The sequence below is a fragment of the Myodes glareolus genome, chromosome 9 (assembly GCF_982192425.1).
Source record: "Myodes glareolus chromosome 9, mMyoGla1.1, whole genome shotgun sequence".
Taxonomy (NCBI): Eukaryota; Metazoa; Chordata; class Mammalia; order Rodentia; family Cricetidae; genus Myodes; species Myodes glareolus.
Genome location: NC_142034.1, coordinates 27,070,426 through 27,097,510, shown reverse-complemented (window position 1 = coordinate 27,097,510; position 27,085 = coordinate 27,070,426). Strand labels below are relative to the sequence as shown.

Below are 27,085 nucleotides of genomic sequence, written 5' to 3'. Positions count from 1 at the left end.
TGTTCCAAAGGATGCAGTTCTGATTCCTAGCACCTACAAGGTGGCTCCCAACTCTCTGTAACTCCAGTCCCAGGGAATCAGATGCCCTTTTCCGGATATGGCAGGTACTAGGAATACAGGTGGCACACAGATGCATGCAGAACCAAACAACAGCAATAATAACCCGCACACATAAATAAAATAAGAGTTTTTTAAAAGGCTTAGTCCACATGATGGCTGATCGGGTCATCTGTATTAAAGGGCCTTATAATACTGAGTTTCTTTTTCTTCTTCTTCTTGTTTTGTTTCTTTGAGACAGGGTTTCTCTGTAGCTTTGGAGCCTGTCCTGGAACTAGCTCTACGTAGACCAGACTGGCCTTGAACTCAGCCTCTGTCTCCCAAGTGCTGGGATTAAAGGCTTGCACCACCACCGCCCGGCTTTGAGTTTCTTCTTTTTCCTTCAGATTTCTCTTCTTTATTATCTGGCTCAGGCCAAAAGCTAAACTATAAGGAGGTGAAATGGGGAAGAAACAAAAAGGGAGTGGTTGGAAGGGAGCCAAATGGTTAGAGGGCTTTGACTTCGGCCGTAAGGGATCCACAAAGCAGAATGTGGGCTCCTCTACACCGTGACTAATGCGCTCAGATCTGAGAGTGAAGCGTCGTTCCCACCTCCTCCCTGCCACAGGCTCAGGGAATCACTGACCCCAGCCCCACCCTGCTTCGTCCTGCACATCTAGAAGAATCTTGACGGCTTAATACTCCTGACTGTCAACGACACAGAGAAATGTAAAAAAGAAAACGGAATGGACCATCTTCTCTTTGCCCACAGGTAATACTTCAGACATACACACAACACGTGCATACATAAATCATGTTAAATATTCATTTTTGGAAGGAGGAGGATAATCAGGTGCTATAAATATGATCTTTCTCAAAGACTAAGAGTATTGCCCTACTGAATTTTTTTTTTTTTCTTTTTGTGGAGGAAGGAAATTTAAGTGATCAAAAAGTGGTTTGGGGAGAACCGAGAGAAATGGTAGTGGGACTCTCTCTCGCTCTAGTCTTTCTGTGCTTTTTGCATTACACTGGTGGGGGGGGGAGTGTTTGTGCACGCCACAGCACACGTGTGCAGAACTTCGATGATTCAGTGTGGTGGTGGCGGCAGCAGCAGTGGTGCATGCACACGCCTTTAGTCCCAACAGTCTGGAGGCAGAGGTAGGCGGATCTCTTGAGTTCCCGGACAGACAGGGATGTTACACAGGGAAACCCTGTCTCCAAAAACAAGACCAACCGAAACAAAATAGTCCTGTAGGATTTGGGGAATTAAACTCAGGACATCTTTTCTTTCATGCGGATTCATGAAGGGTTTTTTGGGTTTTTTTTTGTCTCTAGTTGACTTTTACTGTTGCTAAGGAAATCTTACACTTGCTGCCTGGTTCCTTTTCTTAACTTATTTATTTTGATTCTATATACATTGATGTTTTGTGTGCAAGTGTGTCTGTATGGGGGAAGTGGACCCCCTGGAACAAGAGTTACAGCTGTGAGCTGTCACGTGGGTGCTGAGGATTGAACCTGGGTCCTCTAGAAGAGTAGCCGGTGCTCTTAACCACTGAACCATCTCTTCAGCCCCTTGCTGTGTGGTTCTTAAAAAGACCCGAGATCCCTGCACTTGGTTTGATCACAGGTCACAAGATTGTACCCAGGGTCTCTTCCAGGAAATATCCTTTGGGGTAAGAGTGACAGCAACGCTCTGGGCCTTGAGCTTCCCAGTGGCTTAACATTGCGAATTATTTGACTTTGGCTTTTTTGAGGAAGTTGCTGCTTTCTTCCTGATCTGCAGGCTTAGCTGCTCCAGATCTGCCCTTCTGAGTGCCCACTGCTCTGGGATGGAGTGTTGAGACGCCCAGCTGCGGAGGGTGTGCTGGTGGGCAGACGAGCTCCCCAGGACTCTTGGCTCAGACCAGATTGTTCTGTTGGATTGCTGTACATGGCTTGGGCCCCGTAGCTCTGAGAGTCACAAACAAACAGGAAGCCAGTCCACTTCCTCCTTGGTGAGGCTGGCCCCCAGTCTTTATGAGCCAGTTAACCCAGAGAGGAAGGAGCCGCTTAGGATTCAGAAGGCAACTTCCTGGTGGAGGTAACAGGGAATTTTGGTCCCACCGTTAGGATGGGCTCCCTACCACGTGCACCTGTTTGCCCAGGTTGGCCAGCATTCCTGATAATGCAGGTTTAGCTCCAGTGGGAAGGCTTTTCTGATTAACCCTGCCTAGGTCCCCTTAGCGCCCACCACTCAGCTGTGTGCTCCTCTGGACTTTAGTGAAGTTGCTCTCCGGGAAACAGGCAAGAGAATGCGCTGCCCCAGAAGTGATACTGACATATTTCCTTGTGCTTTTCTTAGTGGCTGCCCCACACAGCTCTCTCTGTTCCCTGGGACGCCCAATTAATATTTGCAGACTAAACCAGTCACCAAAGGTACAGCAAGAGGAGCTGGCTCTCAGTGGGGCCAGCAGGCGTTGCTACACGGGGCTGTGGACATGGGGCTGTGGGGCAGCTGAACCAGAGGGAGTGGTGAGGACAGTTACAAGAGTGGGAAACAGAGGTGTGGCTGGGGTGGAGGCTGAAGATGAGAACGACAGATATTTGGCGCAGTCAACAAGTCCTGAATGCCACCAGCCCACGGGGGGGGGGGGGGGGGGAGATAGGCTGCCTAACTGAAAAGTCCCTAAGACATCAGAGGGCAAATGTTCAAAAGGAACTAACATTATAAAAACTATTGCCAGAGGGGCTGGAGAGCTGGCTCATCAGTTCAGAGTACTTGCTGCTCTTCCAGAGGACTCAGGTTCTAGTCCCAGCGCCCACGTGTTGGCTAACAATCCTCTGTAACTTCAGTCCTAGGGGATCTGATGCTCTCTCCCGGCCTCTGTGGGAATTCATGCACGTGGCACACAGACATAGAAGCAGACGAAACAGCCATGCACATAAAATAAATAAATACAATTTTAAAAGCTATCGGCAGATATAAACACAAGGTTGAATATCTATCTAATCCTTTACAGTGTGACTCACAGTACAAAGTAGGAGACCATAGCGCCTGGGGCGATCTTTGTGACTATCAGTTACCTTGGAGAACATTAGATGTGGGCCTGGCAGCCTGGGCTGAGTCACTGTCGGTTATAAAAAGAAAGGGGGAGGAGGGGGAGGAGGGGAAAGAAGCCTCTCTCCTATCAATCTGTTTAGTTGTTGTTTTGTTTTTTAAGAAAACTAGATGTGGAAAGAAACACACACACACACCAAAACTCTGAACACCCAGTCACCTTTTCTTTGTGGTTGTTTGGACTTAGAATAAGTTTCTTCGTGAAGCACCTGGATGCAGAGAAGTGAGACAGATATGGAAGGGTGGGGAAGTCCACGCAGGTGAGGATGGCGGGGAGGATGCAGTAGGAAATGATGGGCGTGCCAGGATGGTGCCGTGATAGGACAGCATGGAAGCAGATGTGGGGAGGGGCCAGGAGGGAGCATGGGGCTCTCCGAGTTGTGTGACAAAAGACCAAAGCAAGATCTGGGTGTGTGACTCAGTTCAGGGCCTTGACTCCAGCACTAGAGTTCAAAGGGAGGAAGGGAGAGGGATCGAGTCCTTGAGACCTAAGGGCTACCATGCTCATAATGAAGATCAGGAAAAGCGGATCAAGACATAGCCTGGTGGCTGATCCCAGCTTGCCGGAGCATGAGGTTCCTAGCACAGACAGTCTTCCCAGCACTGTCGGTGTGAACTTCTCCGGTATCCTGTGCAGTTTCCAAAGCTTTGCCCCAGAGCCAATTCAAAAGCTAGGGAGAGCCGGGCGGCAGTGGTGACGCACGCCTTTAATTCCAGCACTCGGGAGGCAGAGGCAAGCAGATCTCTGTGAGTTTGAGGCCAGCCTGATCGACAAGAGCTGCAGAGAGACCCTGTCTTGAAAAACCAAAAAGAAAAAAAGAGACAAGAAAAGCAAGCCAGAGAGAGCTCTCTCCAGAGGTCAGGGCAGAGGCCAGTCGTGATGACCGGTCAGACACTCCTAGCCAGCACCCCCGCTCAGCCCAGTCCCCATCAGACAGACGAGAGATAAATGGAAACCTCAGGTTAAAAATACCCAGCCTTGTTGTAAAGAGTTATAAGCACAGGAAGGAAGTGCGGGGAGGCAGGCTAGAGAAAAAGCCCCAAAGAATGAGGTGTTATTAATGGCTGAGAGTGGCTCAGGTGGAGGTTCTGGGGCACACTCTGCCAGTATCCTCGGTGGACAGGCCGTTCAGGCAGGTTCTCCCAGAGAAATGATTTGGGTCCACTGAAAGCAGGGTTCAGATCCCCACAAAAAGTCTTGAGTCAGGTTTGAGGTGGACGAGCAGAGACCTTCAGGTCAATGGGACTGGAGGCCCAGAGGAGGAGCCTGTCATCCTTGTTACGGTCTCTGGGAAGAAAGAGTCATGGAGGCACCAGCCCTTCCGCCTGGGGAGAGTGGAAAGGGATTTAGCTGACCTAGAATCTCACCTGCTCTTTGGGAGGAAGGGAGACCAGTGAAACAGATGGCTGAATCCAGGCAGCACAGTGTCAGTGCCACAGAGGTGCTTGGGTACAGGAAGCCTGACTCTCCCTTAGTCTTAGTAGCTGTGTGACCTTGGACCAGTGCCCGGTTCTCTCCTGCTTCTGTAGAGGGCTGTAGGTGGTGACCTGGGAGCATCATGGGGAGGATTAAGAGAGCTAATCAAAGCTACTGGTCCCTGCAATGTGCTTCTTAAAGCGGACTACTGGGGAAGGGGGCGTGTCATGGAGGGCAGTGCGGGTGGGAAAGAAGCTCTTTTTGATTTTCTTATTTTACGCGAATGGATGGTTTGTCTACATGTACATCTGCACACCAGAAGTCATTGGGTCCTATAGGACTACAGTTACAGAGTAACTGGTTATGAGCTGCCATGTGGGTGCTGGGAATGGAACTCAGAGCTCTGGAAGAGCAGCCTGTGCTTTTAGCCGCTGAGCCATCTCTCAGAGGTTAAGAGAGATGCTCTTAAGACACTAATGCCAATGGGTGGTCTTTCATGAAGGAAGAGAGCCAGGATTATTAGAGAGACCCTGTGTCAAAAAAAAATCAAATACAAGAATAGTTTGCGAGCTGGAGAGATGGCTCTAGCCATTAAGAGCACTGCCTGCTCTTCCAGAGGTCCTGAGTTCAATTCCCAGCAACCACATGGTGGCTCACAACCATTTGTAATGAGATCTGGTGCCCTCTTTTGGCCTGCAGGCATACATGCAGACAGAATACTGAGAATACTGTATACACATAATAAATAAATAAATATTTAAAAAAAGAAAAGAAAGAATAGTTTGCACTTTGGAGGCTAGGGTGTAGTTCAAAGCCAGAATCCCCTCCCCTGATGCACTTGAGGCCCTGGGATAGAACGCCAGTGCTGTAACCATGACAACAGCTTTTGTACCTTATAGCACAGGCATGAGTCAAAAGGAGGGCTTGAGAAGGTGGCTTCTGAATCAAATTTGTTTGTCGGACAGATTTCACTGGTAGAGCCGAGGAGGGTAAATGAGAAGGGAAGAGGATTTTGACAGGGAAGCCAACAAGTCAAATGGCCCCAGCTTTGGCCAGGCAATAGACAAAGGAAGACAAAAAGGAAACTCTTAGCAAGCAGAGTAACTTGGGAAGCTGAGAGGAGAGAGGAGAAATCTCCATGATGTACTCTCCCTCAGCAGGATGTACAGTAGTAGTCTCCTTACTGGAGACACGGTTGATAAAGCGGGAGAAAGGGTTACAGGAATCTTATAGAAAGGTGAGTTTCAGGAGGAGGCCGAGATGGCCAGATATCTGGAGGCTGGGGGGGAGGGGTGGATGTGGAGAAGGTGCAAGTGATAGGTGTAAAAGATTCCCTTCAGACTTAAGCAATCCTCATTTTATGTATTTAAAAGATTTATTTATTATGTACACAATGTTCCTCCTGCATGTATGCCTGTACATCAGAAGAGGGCACCAGATCTCATTATAGATGGTTGTGAGCCACCATGTGATTGCTGGGAATTGAACTCAGGACCTCTGGAAGAGCAGTCAATACTCTTAACCTCTGACCCTTATTTTTCTTTTTTGAAGCAGGGTCTCCTTACATAGCCCTTACTGTCCTGAAACTTACTATGTAGAGCAGGCTGGCCTCAAACTCATAGAAATCCATTGTCTCTGCCTCCTGCATGCTGGGATTAAATGCATGTGCCATCATACCTAATCATCACTACTTTTAAAAATTAGTTTTATAAGCCCCTACTACTGTTTTAATGTACAACTGAACACAGAGTCACTGGCTTTGTATGACAGATGAAGCCTCCCAGGGAGAGGAGATGGGAAGCATCCCAGGGCCAAGAAGTTTCCTTTGTCCTATAACTGTAGTCAGAAAGATGGTCAAACATCATTGTTCGTGCTGCATCGTAAATGGCCTATATATTATCATTGGGTTTGTGCTAAGTTAAACTTTACAAAATAGAAAAATAACTTAAAGAGATTCTTGCCAAAAAAAATTGCAGATAAAGATCATCTGAATTCAGGAAACGCTAGCACACGAGAAAATGGCAAGCCAGGCATGGTGGTGCATGCCCGGTCTCTCACCACTTGGGAAAAGCAGAGGAACACAAGTGTGAGGCCAGCCTGGTCTACACAACAAGGTTCAGGCCAGCCAGGGCTATATAATGAGACCCTGTTAAAAGCAAGGAGGGGAGAGTGGAGGAGGGAAGGGAGGGAAAGACAAAGAGAGAAAGGTTGAGATGTGCAAACCATGGTTTGAGGAGATGTACTAACCATGATTGATCCCCAACACCCCCCCCACACACACACATAATGCCCATTATGGTAGCACAGAAGAATCCTGCGCTTTCTTGGCAGGCTAGTCCAGCTGAATCAGCAAGGTCTAAGTTTAGTGAGAGACTCTGTCTCCAAAAAGAAGGTGGAAAGTGACTACGGAAGACATCCAGTGTCAAACACTGGCCTTCATAAAGCCCCTCCATGTGTGTGTACCTGAACACACACGTAACAGGAACACTCCAAAAGAAAAAAGAAAAAGAAGGGAGGGTTGGGGAGATGGCTTAGTGGGTGAGCGTGTCCACTACCTGGAGTCCTGAGCTTAGAACTCTTGCCCTGTGTAAAAGATGTGGAGGTGGTTGTCAGCTCCTGTAATCTTGGTGCTGTGAGGGACCCAGACAGGAGGGACAGTGGAAGTTGTTGGCCACCAGCGTAGCTCCAGGTTCAGTGAAGGACCGTGTCTCAAAAGAATAAGGTAGACAGTGGTAGAAGCCACCCAAAAACCTCATTTGACCTCCAAGTATACACTGGCACCTGCAGACATGTGTACACCACACACACACACACACCACCACCACCACCACCACAGAATAAACACTTTTTGAAAATGAAAGGCAGAGATGAAAAGTAAGTGAGGACTGAAATCAGGAACAAGACAATATTGTCCACTCTCTTCATATCTATTCAATATACTTCTTGAGGGTCTAGCCAGAGCAGTAAGACAACAAAAGGAGATCAAGGGGATACAAATCAGAAGAGAAGAAGTCAAACCCTCACTATTTGCTGATGATACGATAGTTTACATAAGCGATCCCAAAAACTCTACCAAGGAACATCTACAACTCATAAACACCTTTAGTAGTGTAGCAGGTTACAAGATTAACTCAAAAAAAAAAATCAGTAGCCCTCCTTTACACAAATGGTAAATGGGCTGAGAAAGAAATCAGAGAAACATCACCCTTCACAATAGCCACTAATCGCATACAATATCTCAGAGTAACTCTAACCAAACAAGTGAAAGACCTTTAAATCTTTGAAAGAAATTAATAGAAGACACCAGAAAATGGAAAGATCTCCCATGCTCTTGGGTAGGTAGAATTAACATAATAAAAATAACAATCTTACCAAAAGCAATCTACAGATTCAATGCAATGCCCATCAAAATCCCAGCAAAATTCTTCACAGACCTCGAAAGAACAATACTCAATTCATAAGGAAAAGCAAAAATACCAGGATAGCGAAAACAATCCTGTACTATGAAGGAACTTCTGGAGGCATCACAATCCCTGACTTTAAACTCTGCAACAGAGCTACAGTACTGAAAACAGCTTGGTATTGACATAAAAACAGACAGGACCAATGGAACCGAATTGAAGATCCAGATGTCAATCAATCCACACACCTATTAACACCTGATTTTTGACAAAGAAGCAAAAAATATAAAATGGAAAAAAGAAAGTATATTCAATAAATGGTACTGGCATAACTGAATATCAACATATAGAAGATGAAAATAGATCCACATCTATTGTCATGCACAAAACTCAAGTCCAAATGGATCAAAGACCTCAGCATAAAGCCAGTTACACAACCTCATAGAAGAGAAAGTGGGAAGTACACTGTGCATTGGCACAGGGAACCACTTCCTAAATATAACCGCAGCAGCACAGACACTGAGAGAAGCAATTAATAAATGGGACCTCCTGAAACTGAGAAGCTTCTGTAAAGCAAAGGACATGGTCAACAAGACAAAATGGCAGACTACGGATGGAATGGGAAAAAAATCTTCACCAACCCCACATCAGACAGAGGACTGATCTCCAAAATATACAAAAAACCTCAAGAAATTGGTCATCAAAAGAACAAAACAATCCAATAAAAAAAATGGACAGAGAACTCTCAACAGAGGAATCTAAAATGGCTGAAAGACACTTTAAGGAAATGCTCAACATCCTTTGTCATCAGAGAAATGCAAATCAAAACAACTCTGAGATTCCATCTAACACCTGTAAGAATGGCCAATATGAAAAACACTGATGACAACTTATGCTAGAGAGGTTGTGGGGAAAAGGGAACACTCCTGCATTGCTGGTGGGAGTGCAAGCTGGTACAACCCCTTTGGATGTCAGTGTGGTGATTTCTCAGAAAATTAGGGAACAGCCTACCTCAAGATTCAACAATACCACCTTTGGGTATATATCCAAAGGATGCTCAATCGTGCCACAAGGACATGTGCTCAACTATGTTCATAGCAGCTTTGTTTGTCATAGCCAGAACCTGGAAACAACCTAAATGGCCCTCGACCGAAGAATGGATAAGGAAAATGTCGTACATTTGCACAATGGAGTACTACACGGCAGAAAAAAAAACAAAAAAACAAAACACACACACACACACACACACACACACACAATGACATCTTGAAATTTGCGGGCAAATGGATGGATCTAGAAAACATCATATTGAGTGAGGTAACCCAGACCCAGAAAGACAAATATCATATGTACTCACTCATAAGTGGCTTTTAGACATAAAGCAAGAAAACCAGCCTACAATTCACAATCCCAGAGAACCTAGACAACAATGAGGACCCTAAGGGAGACTTACATGGACCTAATCTACATGGCAAGTAGAAAAAGACAAGATCTCCTGAGTAAACTGGGAGCATGGGGACCATGGGAGAGGGATAGGAAGGGGAGGGGAAAGAAGAAAAAATATATAGCTCAATAAAAACAATAAAAATAAAAGATGGGAGTGTGATAGGGACGTGAAGGGAGCTTATTGGAAACTTGATGGGAGAGTGAAGGGAGCGTGATGGGGGCATGATGGGAGCATGATGAAAGCATGATGGGAGGGTGATGGGGGCGTGATGGGAGTGTGATGGGGGCGTGATGGGCACGTGATGGAGGCGTGATGGGAATATGATGGAAGTGTGATGGGAGCGTGATGGGGGCGTGATGGCAGCATGATGGGGGCGTGATGGGCACGTGATGGGGGCGTGATGGGGACGTGATGGGCACGTGATGGGCACGTGATAGGAGTGATGGGGATGTGTTGGTGGTGTGATGGGCACGTGATGGGGACGTGATGGGAGCGTGATGGGCACGTGATAGGAGTGTGATAGGAGTGTGATGGGAGCGTGATGGGGGCGTGAAGGGAGCGTGATGGGAGGGTGATGGGGGCGTGATGGGAGGGTGATAGGAACGTGACAGGAGCGTGAAGGGAGCATGATGGGAGCGTGATGGGAGCGTGAAGGGAGTGTGATGGGGGCGTGATGGGGACGTGATGGGGGCGTGAAGGGAGGGTAATGGGAGCGTGATGGGCACGTGATGGGCACGTGAAGGGAGAGTGATCGAAGGGTGATGGGGACGTGATGGGGGTGTGAAGGGAGGGTGATAGGGGCGTGATGGGAGCATGATAGGGACATGATCGGAGGGTGATGGGAGCGTGATGGGAGGGTGATCAGAGAGTGATGGGGGCGTGATGGGAGGGTGATGGGGGCGTGAAGGGAGGGTAATGGGAGCGTGATGGGCACATGATGGGCACGTGAAGGGAGAGTGATCAAAGGGTGATGGAGACGTGATGGAGGCGTGAAGGGAGGGTGATAGGGGCGTGATGGGAGCGTGATAGGGACATGATCGGAGGGTGATGGGAGCGTGATGGGAGGGTGATCAGAGAGTGATGGGGGCGTGATGGGAGGGTGATCAGAGAGTGATGGGGGCGTGATGGGAGGGTGATCAGAGAGTGATGGGGGCATGATGGGAAGGTGATGGGAGCAAGAAAAAAAGTGAGGTGAGGAAGAAGGAAAGAGAAAAGTTGACCCTCTTCTTCATATGTCTTTGTCGATAGTTCCATTATGATGTTAAAATGATGTGTTATCCACATGGACCAGGAAGAAGGTCAAAATAATTTTTGCCATTATTAAGACAACAATTAGAAGTGGACCATTGTACCATTGTTAAAAAATGAGACTCATCTCAAATATATACTATGGCTTGAGATATTAGTGGTAGCAGGCTGTGTGTACAATATAGAAATAACTGAGCCAGGTGTGATGCATGCCTTGAGAGGTGGAGGCAAGAGGAACAGGAGTTCTGGGCCAGCCTCCACTCAGTAGCAAGTGTGAAGCCAGCCTGGGCTTTGAAAGCATGAGGACCTTAGTTTGAATCCCAGCAGCTGTATAAAAGGCTGAGTGTGACTGAGTCCATGGGCCTGTAACCCCAGTGCTGGGGTGTGGAGGCGGGAGGATCACTGGCACTTGCTAACTAGCTCTCCCGCCTAGCTCTCCAGGTTCAGTGAGAGAACCTTGTCTCTAGGGAGGGAGTACAGTGGAGAGTGATTGAGCAGGATTCCCGATGTCCTCCTTTAGCCTCCACTAACAAGCACACAGACATATAACTTTTGAATACACACACACACATTAATTAAACATATATTGAGGGTTAATGTTCAAATGCTATTGCTGATAAGATATAATACCTTAGCCAAGCATAGTGGCACATTCCCTTAATCCCAGAGCTCGAGAAGTAGAGGCAGGTGAATCTCGATAAGTTCAAAACCATAGTGAGTTCCAGGATAGACAGGGCTAGTAGTGAGATCGTGTCTCAAAATAACAACAGCTTGATGTGGGAGACTGTCACCTTAAAAAGGCTTTAATTTCAGCAAAAGTTTTAAAATCATGGGTCTCGGATCTCAGAGAATGAGCTGCCTTTCAGCAGCCCTCCACATCAGAACCACTAAGGATTGTGTTTACCCTGCGGAACAAAGGGTTCTTGTATTCGGGAGTGTGGCTGCAATGGCTCACTTGTCCTTCATCGCCTTAGCTTTTCCCTTCCTTCTGGAGATGAGGGAAAGATTAGTTGAGCTCCCTGGAGAAAAGCGTTAGGTAAATACAGGACGTTGCCGAGCTATTGTTTCTATTCCTAACAACACTAACAGCTCGGGGGGGGGGGGGTGCCTCCAAGGGGTTCAAGTGAACATCTAGGCCAGGGGTCTATAGCACTCCAACTCTGGATCTCTCAGCCATATGAATCTAGGGGTCCCTGTGGCCTGAGTCCTAGGGGGCATGGAGGCTGCTGGGGCTTAGGAAAATGGAAGCCCGAAAGAGGGTAACTCTCTCTGGAAGGAAGAGCCTACCTTCTTCTGGACAATAATGAACTGGGCCAATGACTGGCCATAGAAAGCACTGCATGTGTCAGCCTAGGGATCAAAGCCATGGGGATGAAGTCTTCACTAAGGTAGAGGTACCTGGTATAGGCCCACCTGCCAAGAAAGTTAGGGTGGGGTTCCTGTCTTTCTTTCTGTTTCCCCACACTAATTACATTTTGTAGTAAAAATAATTATGCCTCCCATTTAAAAGCACATCTGCGTGAGGAATTTAACAGGATAGAAATGATACTTCTCCACAGTTTCTAGCCAACTCATGTTCACTGAGCTTATGCCTTGGCTGTGAAGTCTTGTATCAGCACACACGGAGGAAATGCCAGGGCACAGAGGAGCCGGTGGGTAAGTTAAGATGTGCAGGTCATGATGGCACAGATGGATAGGGACTTGAGAGGTTCCGATGAAGAGGAACCAAAGTGGACGGGGGTCAGACAGAGTCATAAGTCAAGGCCGGGCCTTGAAGGGTCAGGGATTCTGATCAAGGAGAGCTGGAGATACTGACATTCCCAAAGAATGAACCAATCCCACAAATGGAGAAGCATGGGACACATGTGGCCAAAGTGAATAGTTACTTCAGAATATGGGAGAAATGTAGGGTTGCAGATGTGTATGGGAAATGAGAGACGCTCCCCACACTTAGACCCCTGTTTCTCACGCATGACCAGGACAAGCCTTGGGAAATTTCTAGATGAATGAAAGTCAAGACAAAACCTGTCTAGGGCCCGCCAGTGAGTTACTCGGAAATAGAGATTCAGATGGACACTTGCGAGGTTTCTGGCCTTTGTACTGACCAGACACAGCTGGGTGTGTGGGAAAGTGCCCGGGGCCAGGGGCAGGTAGATTGCTTCTCTGGGAAAGCCTGGAGCTGGAGGTTCCAAGCACTGGGCGTCCTTCTCAGCTGTTGGCTTGGTCTTCTTAAGCCAAATCTTCCCATGGAAGCTGGGTGGCGGATGAGCCTGGTGACTGGACTGAAGCTGTTGGAAACTCCGATGGGTTGGGCTGGGAATGGCAGAGTGTGGGATCGCTGCAATAAAATGCAGGGAAAGGAACCCTTGCAGTGTCCTGGGGTGTGAGGCACAGGGCGTGGGGCCCTGCATTCCCGGGTGGCTAAGACGCTCAGTGTTGATGATTATCATTATTATTCCTGCTCGGGTTTCTTGGAACTTTCATCCTACAGGACCCTGCCTGGCTGGGCAGGCGCGTCATCAGCTAGCAAAGGGTGGGGCAGGTGGCTCCTGGCAGCCGGGGAACACGACATAGCTGGGGTTTTCTGGCAGTTCTGAGATCCTTTGTAACCATGGATGCCTGGGCAGAGTTTCTCCTGGGGAAACTGAGACACATCAGCAAGGAATAAGTCAGTCAAAGTCCTTCAGCAGAGACCTCTCCTTCCCGTCCCTTGTTCTTCATAAGGCCAGAGGCGTATTCTCTTCAAGCTGGGGCTGATCTTGTAGGGCTGGAGGAGAGTCAGGAAAGGTGTGGATTCCAGAAGAGAGAACTGGGCTGGGGCCAGGACATCAGAGCTGTTACCCTCGGTGCCAGGTGCTGCGGGCATCATGAGGTCAGGCTCTTGATTTCAAGTCTCTCTGGAAGGTTCTGCCATATGGGTGGATCTTCCGCAAGCCCCCAAGGGAAGGCAAGGCTGGAGACGTGCAAAATGCCCAGCTCTGTCCATCAGAGGCCAGATTCAGCATCCTGGGATAGGAAGAGCCTAGATCTCATAAAGATGGGCCAGGCCCTGGAGCAAAGGGCCAGACAAAGGATCATAGACTGAGAAAGGTGTGTGTGTCCGCGTGTGTTGTGTGAGTCTGCGTGTGTTGTGTGCACATTTGTTAACACCAGCTCGCAGCGGCGACGAGTCTCTGCTTGCTGAGATGAGATGAAAGCGAGAAGGGCTGGAAGGGAATGTGAGTGGCAGGCTGATGAGTAGGTACGGGGTTGAGTGGAATCCTACAAAACACGTGGATTCTGGCCCACTGGGGAAGGAAGGGAGTGGGCCTATTATAGGCTGCAGACTGAAGCCCTGTCTCCTTTCTCCTTTTATGCAATGCCACTTCAAGAGCAGCGGCCCCTGCAAACGCCTTCTGGCTTAAAGGGAGAAAGTGGGTCAACGAGTAGGCTGTGGAAGCTGGAGGACGGGAGGTGATAAACAGTGCTCCAGCAGCCTCCACCATCGCTCCCAGGACCCACATCTCCCAGGGCCATTGCCTGCCGTGTATTCCTGAAGCTAGCTTTTATTACCCAGCTACCATGAGCAAGGCGGGTTACTTGGCTCATAGCGCAATACATGAGATTCGTTCTCTGCTCTCGGGAGGCTCTCTAGATGGAGAAAGACAAATCTTTCTCTTTGAAGAACTCCTGAGTTGAGCCCGGAGACATCTCCTTCCTCCCCGGCAGTGGCTGTCCCTGCTCTACCTCTGCCACCAGTCTGCTAATTCTCTGGAGGTTCACACATGGAAAAGCAAGTTTCACTAGAACTCCTGCTGGTGTCTTGACACCCACCCAAGCAAAACATCCATCCTTCAGCTACGAAAGCCATCCCTTGAGCGTCCTACCATGTCAGACCGCCATAAGACTCACTGTGACACCAAACACACCCCTTTGCCTATAAGACCTGTACCCACTTTCTTTCTCCTACTGGTGATCCAAAAACCCACAACAGTTTCCCAAAGTTAATTAGATACAATATGAGCTTCTGGGGGTTTTCAGGGCTCTGCCACAAGCTTCCATTCTTACTGCCATTGGTGTCCCTTCAGATCTCCAGTAGTGTTCCATCCCGTTCCCAACAGTGTCTCTTCCCTCCCATTCCCAACAGTGTCCCTTCAGATCCCCAATAGTGTCCCTTTTCATTCTCCAGAGTGTCCCTTCCCATTCACAGCACACAAATATCAGTAACATAACTGTCAACATCTGAACCCCACCAGAAGCTTTTCCAAAGGACTCCTTTCCACATCTACAGCCAATTCATTTGACAAATATGTACAGAACAGAGGCGATGGACCAGGTCCCATGAGAGTCACTAAAGTAGCTCTTTTAATGTTGGGGGGAGATGAGCCTTCTGTCACGGAGTGGGGCCATGCTTGACCAGGGAGGACGGATACTAATGAAGATGATGCAGCGAAGATCCCGACAGAGCGGCGCTCCTGGCTTCTCCAAGCCTTGCTCCCACCATGGTCTCACAGAGCTTTCCCTCCTCATCTCTTCCCATCACAGAGAGTGCCTTGCTGGGAGGAATGGAGAACGTGCTAACGAGATGTTCACATGGCACAGTCCTGAAGGCACCACATTGCTCTCCAGTGGAAACTGCTTCTCCATTCCTGAAGTCAGCATCCTACAGGAAACAGGGGCAGAAATTAGACTCTAAAATTTCTGTGTTAAAAAACAAGCTCTTACTGGGCAGTGGTGGCAGACACTTTTAATCCCAGTACTCGGGAGGCAGAGGCAGGAGGATCTCTGAGTTTGAGGCCAGCCTTGTCTACAGAGCTAGTTCCAGAACAGCCAGGACCACATAGAGAAACTTTGTCTCAAAAAACCAACCAACCAACCAACCAACCAACCAAACAACCAAACAACAAGCTACAAAAAACAAAACAAAAAACCAAGCCCTTCGGAGGCTGGGCTTGGATAGTAGAATGCTTGCTACACAAGCATGAGGACCTGAACTCAATCTCCAGCATCCATGTAAAAAACCACGTGTGAAGGCCCTCATCGTAATCCTAGCACAGGGGCGGCACGGCCCAGCAGCTGTCTGGGGTTTACTGGTCAGCCAGTCCTGCCAAGTCCGTGAGTTCTAGGTTCAGTGAGAGGCCCTGTTTCAAACTCCCAAGATGGCGCGTGAGGGAGACACAGTGCTGATGTCTGGCGTTGATACACATGCGTGCCCATGCACATGCTCACCTTGCCCACACACCCTTCAAACAGCGGAAGTTATGTAGGGCTGCAAAAGGCCCTTACCATTTCACCCAGTTAGGAAATAACAGCACCCAGGCCCTGACCCAGAGGGCAGCCATCTTGTGGAGGAAAGAAACCCCCTCTCCTTAGCTCTAGCTACAATGGTAGGTGACTCTCCTGTGTGCGGTGTGAGACTTGTCCTTGAAGGAAGACTCTAACTCCTCCTGCGGTTGTTTGATGTGGGTGGGTGTTTAACCACGATAAGCAGAAGCAAAGTCTTCCAACTGTCTCACCAAGGAAGATGCTACAAATTCCTCCTCCTTGCTTATCTGCCCCAGACAACACGGCAAATTATGAAATGTTCAATATTCTCTGCTCTGAAGGCACATAAGCAACTCCAAACCAACATAAGCAAGAACCCTTTGGAACTGTTCGCTCTTATTTCCTTAAGTATCAACCATATGGATAATTTTGAAAGAACGTGACAATTGGGAGCCAGAACATGCTGGCCTAGTCTCTTGGAGCTCTTTTAGGGTCCTCTTATAATTGGGTCTCTCCCTGCAACTTTGTGGCACTGTCTCCAAGGGGTAGAATTCCTGGTCATGAAACTGTGATAGCTCCCAAGAATGCCAGGGAAGAAGCTGCTGTGCCTGTGGAAGCCAGCAGGAAGGCAGTTCTTTTTGAGGTTTGCCTGACAGCAGTGAGAGCATTTGGGGCTCTACAGTGAAGCAGGCGTGGAAAATAACATGGTCAAAATGCTGCCCTGAGTGTGGAGTTTCCCAAATCAAAGGGTGGGTCACACCATAGGGTGATGAGTCCTGCTGGGTGGCAGTGGCGCATGCCTTTAATCCCAGCACTCGGGAGGCAGAGGCAGGTGGATCTCTGTGAGTTCAAGGGCAGCCTGGTCTACTGAGTGAGTTCCAGGCTACACCAAAAAAAATCCTTTCTCTAAAAAGTTCCTCCAAAGGGAATAGTCCCTTCCTTTCCCATCTCCCTTATTTTCTCCCGGTCTTCCTTCTTCTCATTTCCTTCTTCCTTCCTCTCTTCTTCTTTCCCTTTTTCCGCCTTTCCTCTTTCTTCACCCTTCCCTCTGCCTCCCTCCATCCCTGCCTTCCTTCCTCTCTTCCTTCTTCGCCCTTTTCCTCCCTATCTCCCCTTCTTCCTCTTCCCTCTCCCCCTCTCCACCCCCAGCCCTTCTCCTTTCTGCTTCCCTGTGGAACCCAGCGGCGAGTCCCTACATCAGGAGGCCTCTCTAGTTCACCGTCACTTACCCCCTTTTCCTATTCATTCTACAGTGCCTCAACTCAACTTCATGTCCTTTATACCACCGTCCCCCTCTTGTCAAGCCCTGGTTGAGTGCTCCTTTCTCTGAATTCTAATTTCATTGCATAAGGTGTGTTATTTGATATATTTGACTATGCCACACCTGATATTGTCCAGCTGCATAACTCGCCTGAGTCTTGGTTCCCCAGGCAGGGCGTAAATGTGAGAGAACAAGACCATTTCAGAGTCTCTTAGAGCGCCGAGCACGGGGAGGAGTCACTGTAGGACTTGATGGAGCTTCTTTTTTTCTATTTCTTTTGCTTCTCATCAAACGTGGGAGGATGGCACTGAGAGGCGGCCGCTGGAGCAGTCAAGGCCCACAGCTTGTTTGGGTGGAGAAACATATTATACAACATCAATTAAATTCCTGATAGACAGAATCCCTGCCTTTAGACGCGCACTATGGAGAGCCCTGGGGGCAGTCTGGAGGTTGGAGGACATCTTTCACAACACCGTGCAGTTCAATTACCTATGGGGAAATCTGCGGTCCAAGTGGTTCCAAATAGCAGTGTGCACCTTAGGAAGAATCCGGGAAACCAAAGAATGTGGGAAAGCCCTCTGTAGGATTGTCACCTGTCGACATGGGAGAACTCACCTGAGACTAAAGACCAGTGTAAACGGTAAGCTGGAGGTACGGGAAGGAAGGAGCAGGGTAGACAAGGTTCTTTGTAGTAAGGCTTGTCTCCAGACTCACGTCTCAGCCCAAGAGATTGAACTTGAAGAGGAAGTTGTATATGCAGTGGGGACTATTAGATTATTATAATCTTCCCTACCACCTCGACATCTTCTTTTCCCTCCTCCTTCTTCTTTTGAGACAGGCTCTCATGAGTTCTGATCCTTCTGCATCCACTTCTTAAGTGCTGGGATTACAGGCGGGCACCACCGCACCCAGGTGATACCCTCCCGGGGATCAAACCCATGGCTTTGTGTATGCTAGACAGGCACTCTGCCAAGTGAACTGCATCCCAGCCCAGAGCCTTTTCTTAAAACTGACCCGCTGCCTCATCTCCTTTACCTCCTCTCTTGTTAGAAAGGCAAGTCCCGGAACATCCAGCAAAACGGTTCAGGTTTCTGTGGAGAGTGGGATGTATTTTCTGTGCCTGCGCTAGTAAATCACCACAGACAGGGTAACGGAATGCAGCACCCATGTGTTGCCTTCCGATCTGGAGGCCAGAAGTCTCACTGGGCTGAGGCAGACAGCATTGTGTCAGAAAAGGGGAGAAATGGGTCCTAGCTTGCCTACTTGTGCTTTTCAGGGCGGCCCACATTCCTCAGCTCACATCCTTGTCCGTCGCCACAGTCACATCACGTGGTTTCGATCCTGCTTCCCTGACTTCCCTAACTGTATCTCAGAGTCCAACACCTCTGTCCCAACCCTCTAAGGGCTCTTACAGTGCTGGGCCCATGAGAATCCAGTGTAATCTCCACCCATTAACTGAATCACTTTGGAAAGTCCCTCTTGCAATGTAAGGTAACATATTCACAGGTTCAGAGAAGGGAATGTGGGTCTTTTGGGGAACCACTCTTCTACTCATGACCGGAGCCGGTGAAGAAATCTGGGAGGAGCTTGGGGTGCCAGGTGGTACAGCACTGTGGCTAGAAGAGCTGGTGTGGGGACTGGAGAGATGGCCCAGTGGTTTGCTCTTGCAGGGAACTGGGGTTCAATTCTGAGCACCTATACGGTAAGTCACAACCAGCTATAATTCCAGGTCCAGGGAATCTGTCACCCTCTTCTGGGCACCAGGTATGTGTATGCTGCATATACATACATGGACTCATATATTCACATTAAAAAAAAATCTTAGGGAAAGAAAATCACAGTTACGGGCTCTGGCTACCCCAGTTCACTCTTGCCTCTGCTGTGTAAGAACAATGAGACCTTATGACGTTTCCTGCTTGTGGTCTCAATACCTTAGTTTTCTTGTCTGTAAAAGAGAGATACCTACCTTTGCCTTAGTTACTTTGATTATATGGGGGTAACAGTGATTAGACTTAGGACAGGAGGAACCATTCAGTTAACTGGAAATATCTTTTGTGGTGAGGTATTTCGAGACAGGGTTTCTCTGTATAGCCCTGGCTGTCCTGGAACTTGCTCTGTAGACCAGGTTGGTCTCAAACTCACAGAGATCCACCTGTCTCTGCCTTCTGAGTGCTCGGATTACCAACATGAGCTGCTAGGGCCATCTATGATTGTTTAGTTAATATTTATCTATTTAATCCCTCCCGAGATTTCTGCAACACTATTTAACTTGACATTCGGCCACTTGAAGACTCAGTAATGTCCCAGCCAGGTACCCAGAGTGATCACATATACCTGACTGATTTGAGAGTGACCTGCTCTGGGTTCCTAGATGCCATTACACATATATGAGCATCTCTGGTCCCCACTTTCTAAGGAACCAAGAAGCCCCTTGTTCTCTTCCTCTTATTGATTTCCTCTCTAAGTACCGCCATGGATCTAGCAGTTTTTCCCATCGGCAGGACTGCCCAAATAAAACGGAAGACAGCCAGTGAAATCTGGGTTTCAGGTAAACGAGTAATTTTAATGTAAGTATATTCCAAATATTACTATCTGTTCAAAACAGTGCTTTATTAACCAGTTATTTTATTAACCAGAACATTCCATTCCCTAGCATCACCAAGGAACATTTCACTTTGTTCTCTGATGCAGTTTACAAGGTAAATTGATATTCAATTCCAGAAAGTTCCAGTGTCTTTTATAAGTAGTTCTATGTGGTAACCAGAGGAGGGAAGGCAGATGATGGTTCTGGGTGGATGGTGTTCAGAAGAGTGGGTCCCTCCTGTCTCACGACACAGACCCTTCTGCTGCCCAGCTCTGTGTTTCACAACAAACACAGACAAGCTCCTCACTAATGCAGTGCTGCAGTCTTCTTCCCTGGGATCTAAGGAGCCCTCAGGATACTCAGTCTGTTGATGTACATTGAGGTTGTTGGCCCGCTTTCTTTTGAAAGCAGGTGCTAGATGGACATGGTGGGGACATGTAACCCCACAACTGGGAGGCTGAGGCAGAAGGTTTTCATGTTGGAACCCAACCTGAACTGCTCGGAAAGACCATCTTTCAAAATTGAATCATCCAATCCATCTGCATGCTGTACAAAGAATGTTCTACATTGCAGTCTAGGATAAAGTCAACCCTTACCACCTATGGGATGGGCATTAGATTGCCTAGTCTAGGATAAAGTCAACCCTTCCCACCTATGGGATGGGCATTAGATTGCCTAGTCTAGGATAAAGTCAACCCTTACCACCTATGGGATGGGCAGTAGATTGGTGAATATGATCTGTTGTAACCAGCTGTGGTTTGACTCTACAAGGTTGGTCTCTCTACTGACAAGAAAGTTTGCTCAAAGCCTTTTCCCCAAAGATCCATTACAGATGCCTCATCTAGTCTAGCATCCTCCTCCCCTGCTGATCCATCACCCCCAACTCCTCCTCTAAATTTCCTTCCATGGTCTGTGGATTAGTTGCCTTACCCTGTCCCCAGTCTTTTCTTTCTTTCTCCCCCTCCCCCACACCCCAAACAGAGTCTCTCTGTGTAGCTCCACCTGCCCTGGAACTCACAATGTAAAGCAGGCTCGTCTTGAATTCATAGGGATTCACCTGCCCCTCTCTGTCACTCAAGTGCTAGGACTAAATGGGGTGCACCACCATGCCTGGCTAGGTTATCATCATGATTGAAGGTAAGGGCTCAGGGCTGTGCCAGCCAGACCTCTCCCTGCAGTCCACCAACCTCCACCCTCTGGAGCACTTCTCAGCTCTCCACTCCATATATGTCCTGGTCTTGTCCGACTGCCCTGCCTAGTGCTCTCAGCCAGCCTTCGGTTTTCCCAACAATGTCCAGGCATCTTGTGGTGTTGGTGCCTACATTTCCATACTCTTCCGAGTATCCTTTCAGAGACTAAACGATGCAAAATACTCAAACGGCTCATGAGATCCTTTATTTATTAATTTTTAAATTTACTTTTATTTTGTGAGAATGTTGGAGCGTGTGCATGTATGTGTGTATGCCACATGAGTGCCTGATATCGGTGGAGATCAGAAGAGGGTGTCAGAAACCATGGAACTAGAATTAGCTGGAGGCTATGAGTTGTTGTTGTGTGTGTGTGTGGGGGGGGACCAAATCCTGGTTCTCTGAAAAATCAGTCAGTGCTCTGAGCGGCTGAGCCAGTCCCCACTCCAGTCTCCTCCAGCCAGCCCTCCGCTCCCAGCCCCCGTGAAATCTTAAAAGAAATCCTGGGCATTATTCCTGAGAAACAAACAAAGCCACTTTAGCAAAAGTAAGGCCTTGAGGGCTAGTTAGGGATTCCAGATGCATCCTCAGGTACCGAGGACAATTGGTATCCTCAAACCTTATTTACTTTCTAGGAAAGGTGGCCCCAAGGGGCTAGGGAAATTAAAGACTTACTGGTATAACCTCTAAGAAAAACTCGCTCCAGATAAGGTCTCCTGGCTCTTAATTGTTTATTGTTATTGTTATTAACCCAACTCCTATGAAAAGCTGCCACAGCTCTGTTAACAACCTCAGGTCTGGGTTTAATTAATACCTCTGAAGGCCGAGCCCTCAGGCAACGTGTTGTCCGCCCCCACAACTTCACAGCCAGGCTCCTCCTCCTCCTCCTCCTCCTGACTCCGCTCACAGGGTCTTCTTAGGCGGATCCTCCAGCTTCTGCCAATCACGGCTCTTCCAGCCCCCTTGGTAATCTCACGTGTCTCCTTTGACCTTCTTTTTTCCCTTTTTCCAGCTACTAAGTTATCCCTAAGAGTCTTCAAGAATCACGCCTCGGGCGAGGGCTTTGAAATCTGAGGTGCCCAGAATTCCCTAGCAGCCCCCAATTCCGGCCCTGCTTCCAGGGTCTCCTCTTGAGAACATTTCTCAGGTGGTACAGCCGGTTGGATGGGTTGGCTGGTTTAGGGTTACAGAGTTTGGCACTGATTCCAGCCCCTCTCAGCTGCCCTCTTTAATTAATTAATTCCAATTAAAAAAAAAATCTCAATTGGACCTCAGTGCATGCCTCTGAGGCACATGTCACATCAATTACAAACAAATTAACCCTACTACCTAATAGAGTCAATGAAGCTCTTTGAAGACTCATACAAGTGCAACCTAAGGGTCTTAGAGCCCTCAGCTATAGACAGATCAGGAGGTCAAACCCTAAGGAGGAAGTTGCGCCCAGTTCCCTAAGGCCAGGCTTCCTCTCTGCCTTTGCTTAGCTTAAATCGCAAGGAAGCTAAGGTTTGCAGGTGGTGGCCTCGTTTCTCTAGAGCAGCGCTTCTCAAACTATGGATGCCAAGGGCCCTTTCACAGGGGCCGCCTAAGACCACCGGAAAACATGGCTATTTACATTACGATTCATAACAGTAGCCAAATTACAGTTCTGAAGTAACAGCGGAAATAATTTTATGGTTGGGGGTCACCACAGCATGAGGAACTGTATTAAAGAGTTGCAGCATTAGGAAAGTTGAGAGCCACTGCTCTAGGGCAAGACTACAAAGTCTCTCAAATTTAAAAGTCCACCTCTCCATTATGGGAACTGGCCATTTGACGGAGGTAAGGATATATCCGCCCTCTCCCGCACCCCCACCCCAAGACGGCTGTTCTCTATGTAGTCTTGGCTGTCCTGGAACTCACTCTGTACACCAGGGTGGCCTAGAGCTCACAAAGGTCCTCTTGCCTCTGCCTCCCAAGTGCTGGACTTAAAGGTATGCACCACCATTGTCCAGCAAGGTCAGGATGTGTCTTTACTGTGTGTTTCAACACTAAAATGAATATTGAATTGGTTTATTCTTTGGCCATCATTATAGACCTTGCATGGAGGGTAACGCTGAAGATGTTACTGACTGGGAGGAGAGCGGTAGGCAGAGATCCATCAGGTCAGAACCCGAGTCACAGATGATTACAAGCTGTCTGGGTCCTGGGAATCAAACCAAGGTTCTCTGGAAGAGAGAGACCAGTACTTCTAAGTGCTGAGCCATCTTTCTACCACCTACAAATATTTTTTCATCTGGGAAAAGTGAGTAGGCAGACTGAGATTAGTCCTAAGCCTTTGTTTTACTAATACTGTCCTTTTTGCCTGACTGGAATGAATAGAATACTAGTAGACCCGGTAAAGCGCCTCTCCTTATCTACTCAGCTCATTTATTTATTGGCATGTGTTGACCGTTAATCACTTTGGTCTTTTATGTCTGTCGGCATCCTGGCTGTCCATTTGAGTCCAAACTTTCAGAGGGCAGAGACCAGATCTGTTCAATTTGCTTTGTATGGTATCCAGCAAAGAGCTACAGGATGGGGTCAGAGAAGTCCTGGACTTGGACTCTGGACATCAGGTTCTAGCTCTGTCCATCTGACTCTTAAAATTACGGCCTTATTCTAATTGGCTGTTAAAAACATTAATACGGGACCAGGTATGGTGGTGCACGCTTTTAGTACCAGCATTCCAGAGGTGGAGACAGCTGGATCTCTATGAGTTTGGGTCAGCCTGGTCTCTACAGGGAATCTCAAGCCAGCCAGGACTACATAGTGAGACCTTGTTTCCATGAAAGGAGTGGGGAGAGGCCTCTAGTCAGACATGGTGATGAAAATCTGTAACTACAGTACTTGGGAGGTGGAGAAGTTCAGGTCACTGTTGGCAACCTAGAGTTTCTGAGCCAGCGAGAGTTACATAAGACCCTGTCCCATAAAGCGGGATGGGTTTCTGACAGCTTCTGCTCACTGTCTTAGTGGAGAAAAAATTAGTGAAGAGTTATCCAAGACCAAAAAAAACCCAGAATGGATATGTGGTGAAGGTCTCCTACAGTGACTGACAAGCTTGAGTGTGAACGTTGGGTGGAGGGGGGGCGGCTTGCAACCAAGCTCTTCTTGTGGTTTGCAGGATTAGTAGCATTGGGAGGCAATCCTCTGCCTGTGATGAGTGAAGGGAAAAGAGTAGAAGGAGAAGAGAAGAACTGGGCTCTCTAGCTGGATCTTGTTAGCTAGACTTGAATCCAAACACTTGCAAAAGCATGAGTCTGTAAAGGTTTCTAGAGGCAAATCCTGGGGCCCAAGAGAGAGAAAGAAGGAAAAAATTAAAGAAGATACAGAGACAGAGCTAAAATTAGGATTTCTTTCCACTGTGTGTTGAAAGTACTAGCTTTCACTATTAGGAATATGTGAAGGACTGGAGAGATGGCTCAGGAGTTAAGAGCACTGGCTATTCTTCCAGAGGACTTGGATTTAATTCCCAGCACCCACATGGCTCACACCTATCTGTAACTCCAGTTCCAGAGGATCTGACACCCTCACACAGACGTACATACAGGCAAAACACCAATGCTCATAAAAAACATTTTTTTTTTTTCGAGAAATGGGTTCTCTGTGCAGTTTTGGCTGTCTTGGAACTCACTCTGGAGACCTCACTGGCCTCAAACTCACAGAGATCCACTTGCCTCTGCCTCCCAAGTGCTAGAATTAAAGGCATGTGCCACCACCACCCAGTCAGTAAATCTTTTTCTTTTCTTTTTAAAAACTTTGTGACAGCTTTTAGAGTAGGGTTATCAAATCCTCCAGGGGACTAGCACAGTGGGAACCAGAGAACCTGGGTCTTGGTTTGGCTCTGCTGTCTACTGGATTGGGTAACTGGCTAAGCCATCAAAACATTCCTTGGCTTAAGTTTCTTTCATTGTGAATAATGCCTGTTCTGTCTGCCCTTGCAGTTGTTGGAAGATCTGATGAGATAATGGATAAAAACTCCCTGTAGGAACCACAGAGACAGGTGAAATGGCTCAGTCTGTAAAACTGCTCATCCCCAAGCCTGAGGACCTGACTTCAATGCAGAGGACCATATGGTAGAGAGAACTGACTCTCATAAGTTGTCCTTTGTCACATGGAGTGGCCAACCACACACATACATAACAAATAACAAAAGTGTAATAATTTTTCTAAAAAAATACACAAAGCACTGTTAAAATGGAAAGTTGAATTAATATAAACTGTGATTACAAAAACAAAGAGTTGGATGGAGAGTCATAACACTTGGAAGGTCACCTCAATTTTTGGCCATCACTCTACACACCCCTCATCCAAGCAGGATAACCTGACCAACAGAGAGGGTGGAAGAATGGGTCAAGTGTCCAGGAAGACAGTCTGAGTGTACTAGACCCCGAACTCATTCTTGAATTTCATTTTATTGTGTATGCTTCCTGTCTTCTGTTCTGCTTGAAGACATTCTCTTCACCTGTTGAAACATGATGTAGATGTTAGTATTTATCCACTGGAAGCACTCACTATTGAAGACGATGGCCCAAAGTTTCAAAACTCTGATCCCTGGGGCTTGGAGTCCAAGTATAATAAACTCCAAACATCTGTTTCTGGAAGGCGCCAAAGACAGAGTCAGCTCTTGGACCCTTTATTTATAAAGTTTCAATTTCTTTCTTAATGTTGTCCCAGACTCAGGTCATTTTATTTGCTGGAGGATTGGGTGGGCCAGGGATACAGACGATGTACTGGGAGAAAAAGTTAGCTGCATCTATATGGAAACTGTTTCCATGTTGTGGGGGGGACGCCAGCTTTAGTGAAGAACATTAATAATGTATATGCTTAATGGTAGAAGGAAGAAGGCTTGAGAGAAGGCTCAGAAGTTCAGAGCACTTGTTACTCTTACGGAGAACCTGGGTTCAGCCTCCAACCATCCATAACCCCAGTTCCAGGGGATCCGACAGTCACAGGTTGCACGTACATACATGCAGGCAAAACATGCAAAGACACAAAGTAAAAGAAATAAATACAAAAAAAAAAAAGTAATGGAAGGAGTTCCAGTTAAGGCTTGGAGAACTTCAGGAAGCTTTGTTTCTGATGGGAAAGGGTTATCCTGACCTAGGAATGTCACCTTGGGTCTCCCCTGTGGAGCCTTCCCCTTGTCAAGTCATTTCCTCTCCTTGTATCCTTAGCACTTTCTACTGCAGACACTCTCTTGGCTCTGATCTCGGATAAATGCTACCTTGTTAGCTAATAGTACCATTAATTATATTAATGATTAATAGCTAATTAGTCATAATGTGGTCATACTTCTAACAGTGGAGCCTTCCTTTCTTGCACCAGTTCTGGGATTCCAGCGCGCGCGCGCGCACACACACACACACACACACACACACACACACGCGCACACACACACACACACACACACACACACACTTCCCTATTCCTGACCATGGGACAAGCGCCACAATCCATCTGTTTTGCTGACCATAATGGCAGTTTCTAAATTCCTCTAGTTGTTACCAGCTATCCTATTTATCTGGAGAATGACTACTGCTTATGTCTGTCGCTGCTTTTATTCCTGTTGTGTCACTCACTCACTTCACTAGCAAGGTGGCCAGCACTTTTTTAAAAGTTTTTTTTAACATATTCCATAGTCAGAGACAGTTACGCCCAAATCTCACTGTGACCCACTTTTCCACTTTCTCCCCCTTTTCACTTTTATCTTTCCCTATTTGGTGGGATCCCCAAACTCCTGGCCACAAATCCCTCACCTTCTGCATTTAGGCTTCCTTTTGTCAACCACGCCCCCCCCCCTCCAGCGCCCGGAAACGACGCGCACGCGCTGCCCACGCCTTTACCTGGGCGCTCGGGAGTGGGCGGAGTGGGCGCGGGCCGGGGGTGGAGCAGGCAGCCGGCGGTTATCTGCGCGGTTGAGCGCTCACATTGTGGCAGGAGGGAGAAAAGGTGCGCCCAGGCCGAGCCGAGGGCCGCGCATGCGCGCCGACCCCACAGCCGGGGATGGGGCGGGGGGAGGTGTCGGGATCCCGACCGCGCGGGGGGAGGGGGGGCGCGAGCGCGGGGGCGCGGGCACGCGCGCGCGGGCGCGTTCCCGCCGGCCTCCCTGCCCCCTCGCGCACACATCCCTCCAGCGCACCCCCCT

The 27,085-nt window shown here is 48.0% G+C and overlaps 3 long non-coding RNA genes across 5 annotated transcripts; 1 reads left to right on the top strand and 2 right to left on the bottom strand.

The window, feature by feature from the left end:
• The first annotated feature begins 573 nt into the window (after positions 1-573).
• LOC146893259 (uncharacterized) lies at positions 574-25,603 on the top strand. Its single transcript, XR_015003775.2, has 2 exons — positions 574-808; positions 24,882-25,603. It is a non-coding gene; the product is annotated as an uncharacterized LOC146893259 (long non-coding RNA).
• Positions 14,968-17,903, bottom strand: LOC125408577 (uncharacterized). Of its 3 annotated transcripts, none has more exons than XR_015738764.1 (2): positions 17,767-17,903; positions 14,968-15,288 (listed from the first exon to the last, which is right to left on the bottom strand). It is a non-coding gene; the product is annotated as an uncharacterized LOC125408577 (long non-coding RNA). The 3 variants fall into 3 exon arrangements; XR_015738765.1 differs by lacking the exon at positions 17,767-17,903 and adding an exon at positions 17,275-17,402; XR_015003431.2 differs by lacking the exon at positions 17,767-17,903 and adding an exon at positions 15,912-16,063.
• Positions 25,130-27,085, bottom strand: LOC125408578 (uncharacterized). Its single transcript, XR_007234497.3, has 2 exons — positions 26,784-27,085; positions 25,130-25,402 (listed from the first exon to the last, which is right to left on the bottom strand). It is a non-coding gene; the product is annotated as an uncharacterized LOC125408578 (long non-coding RNA).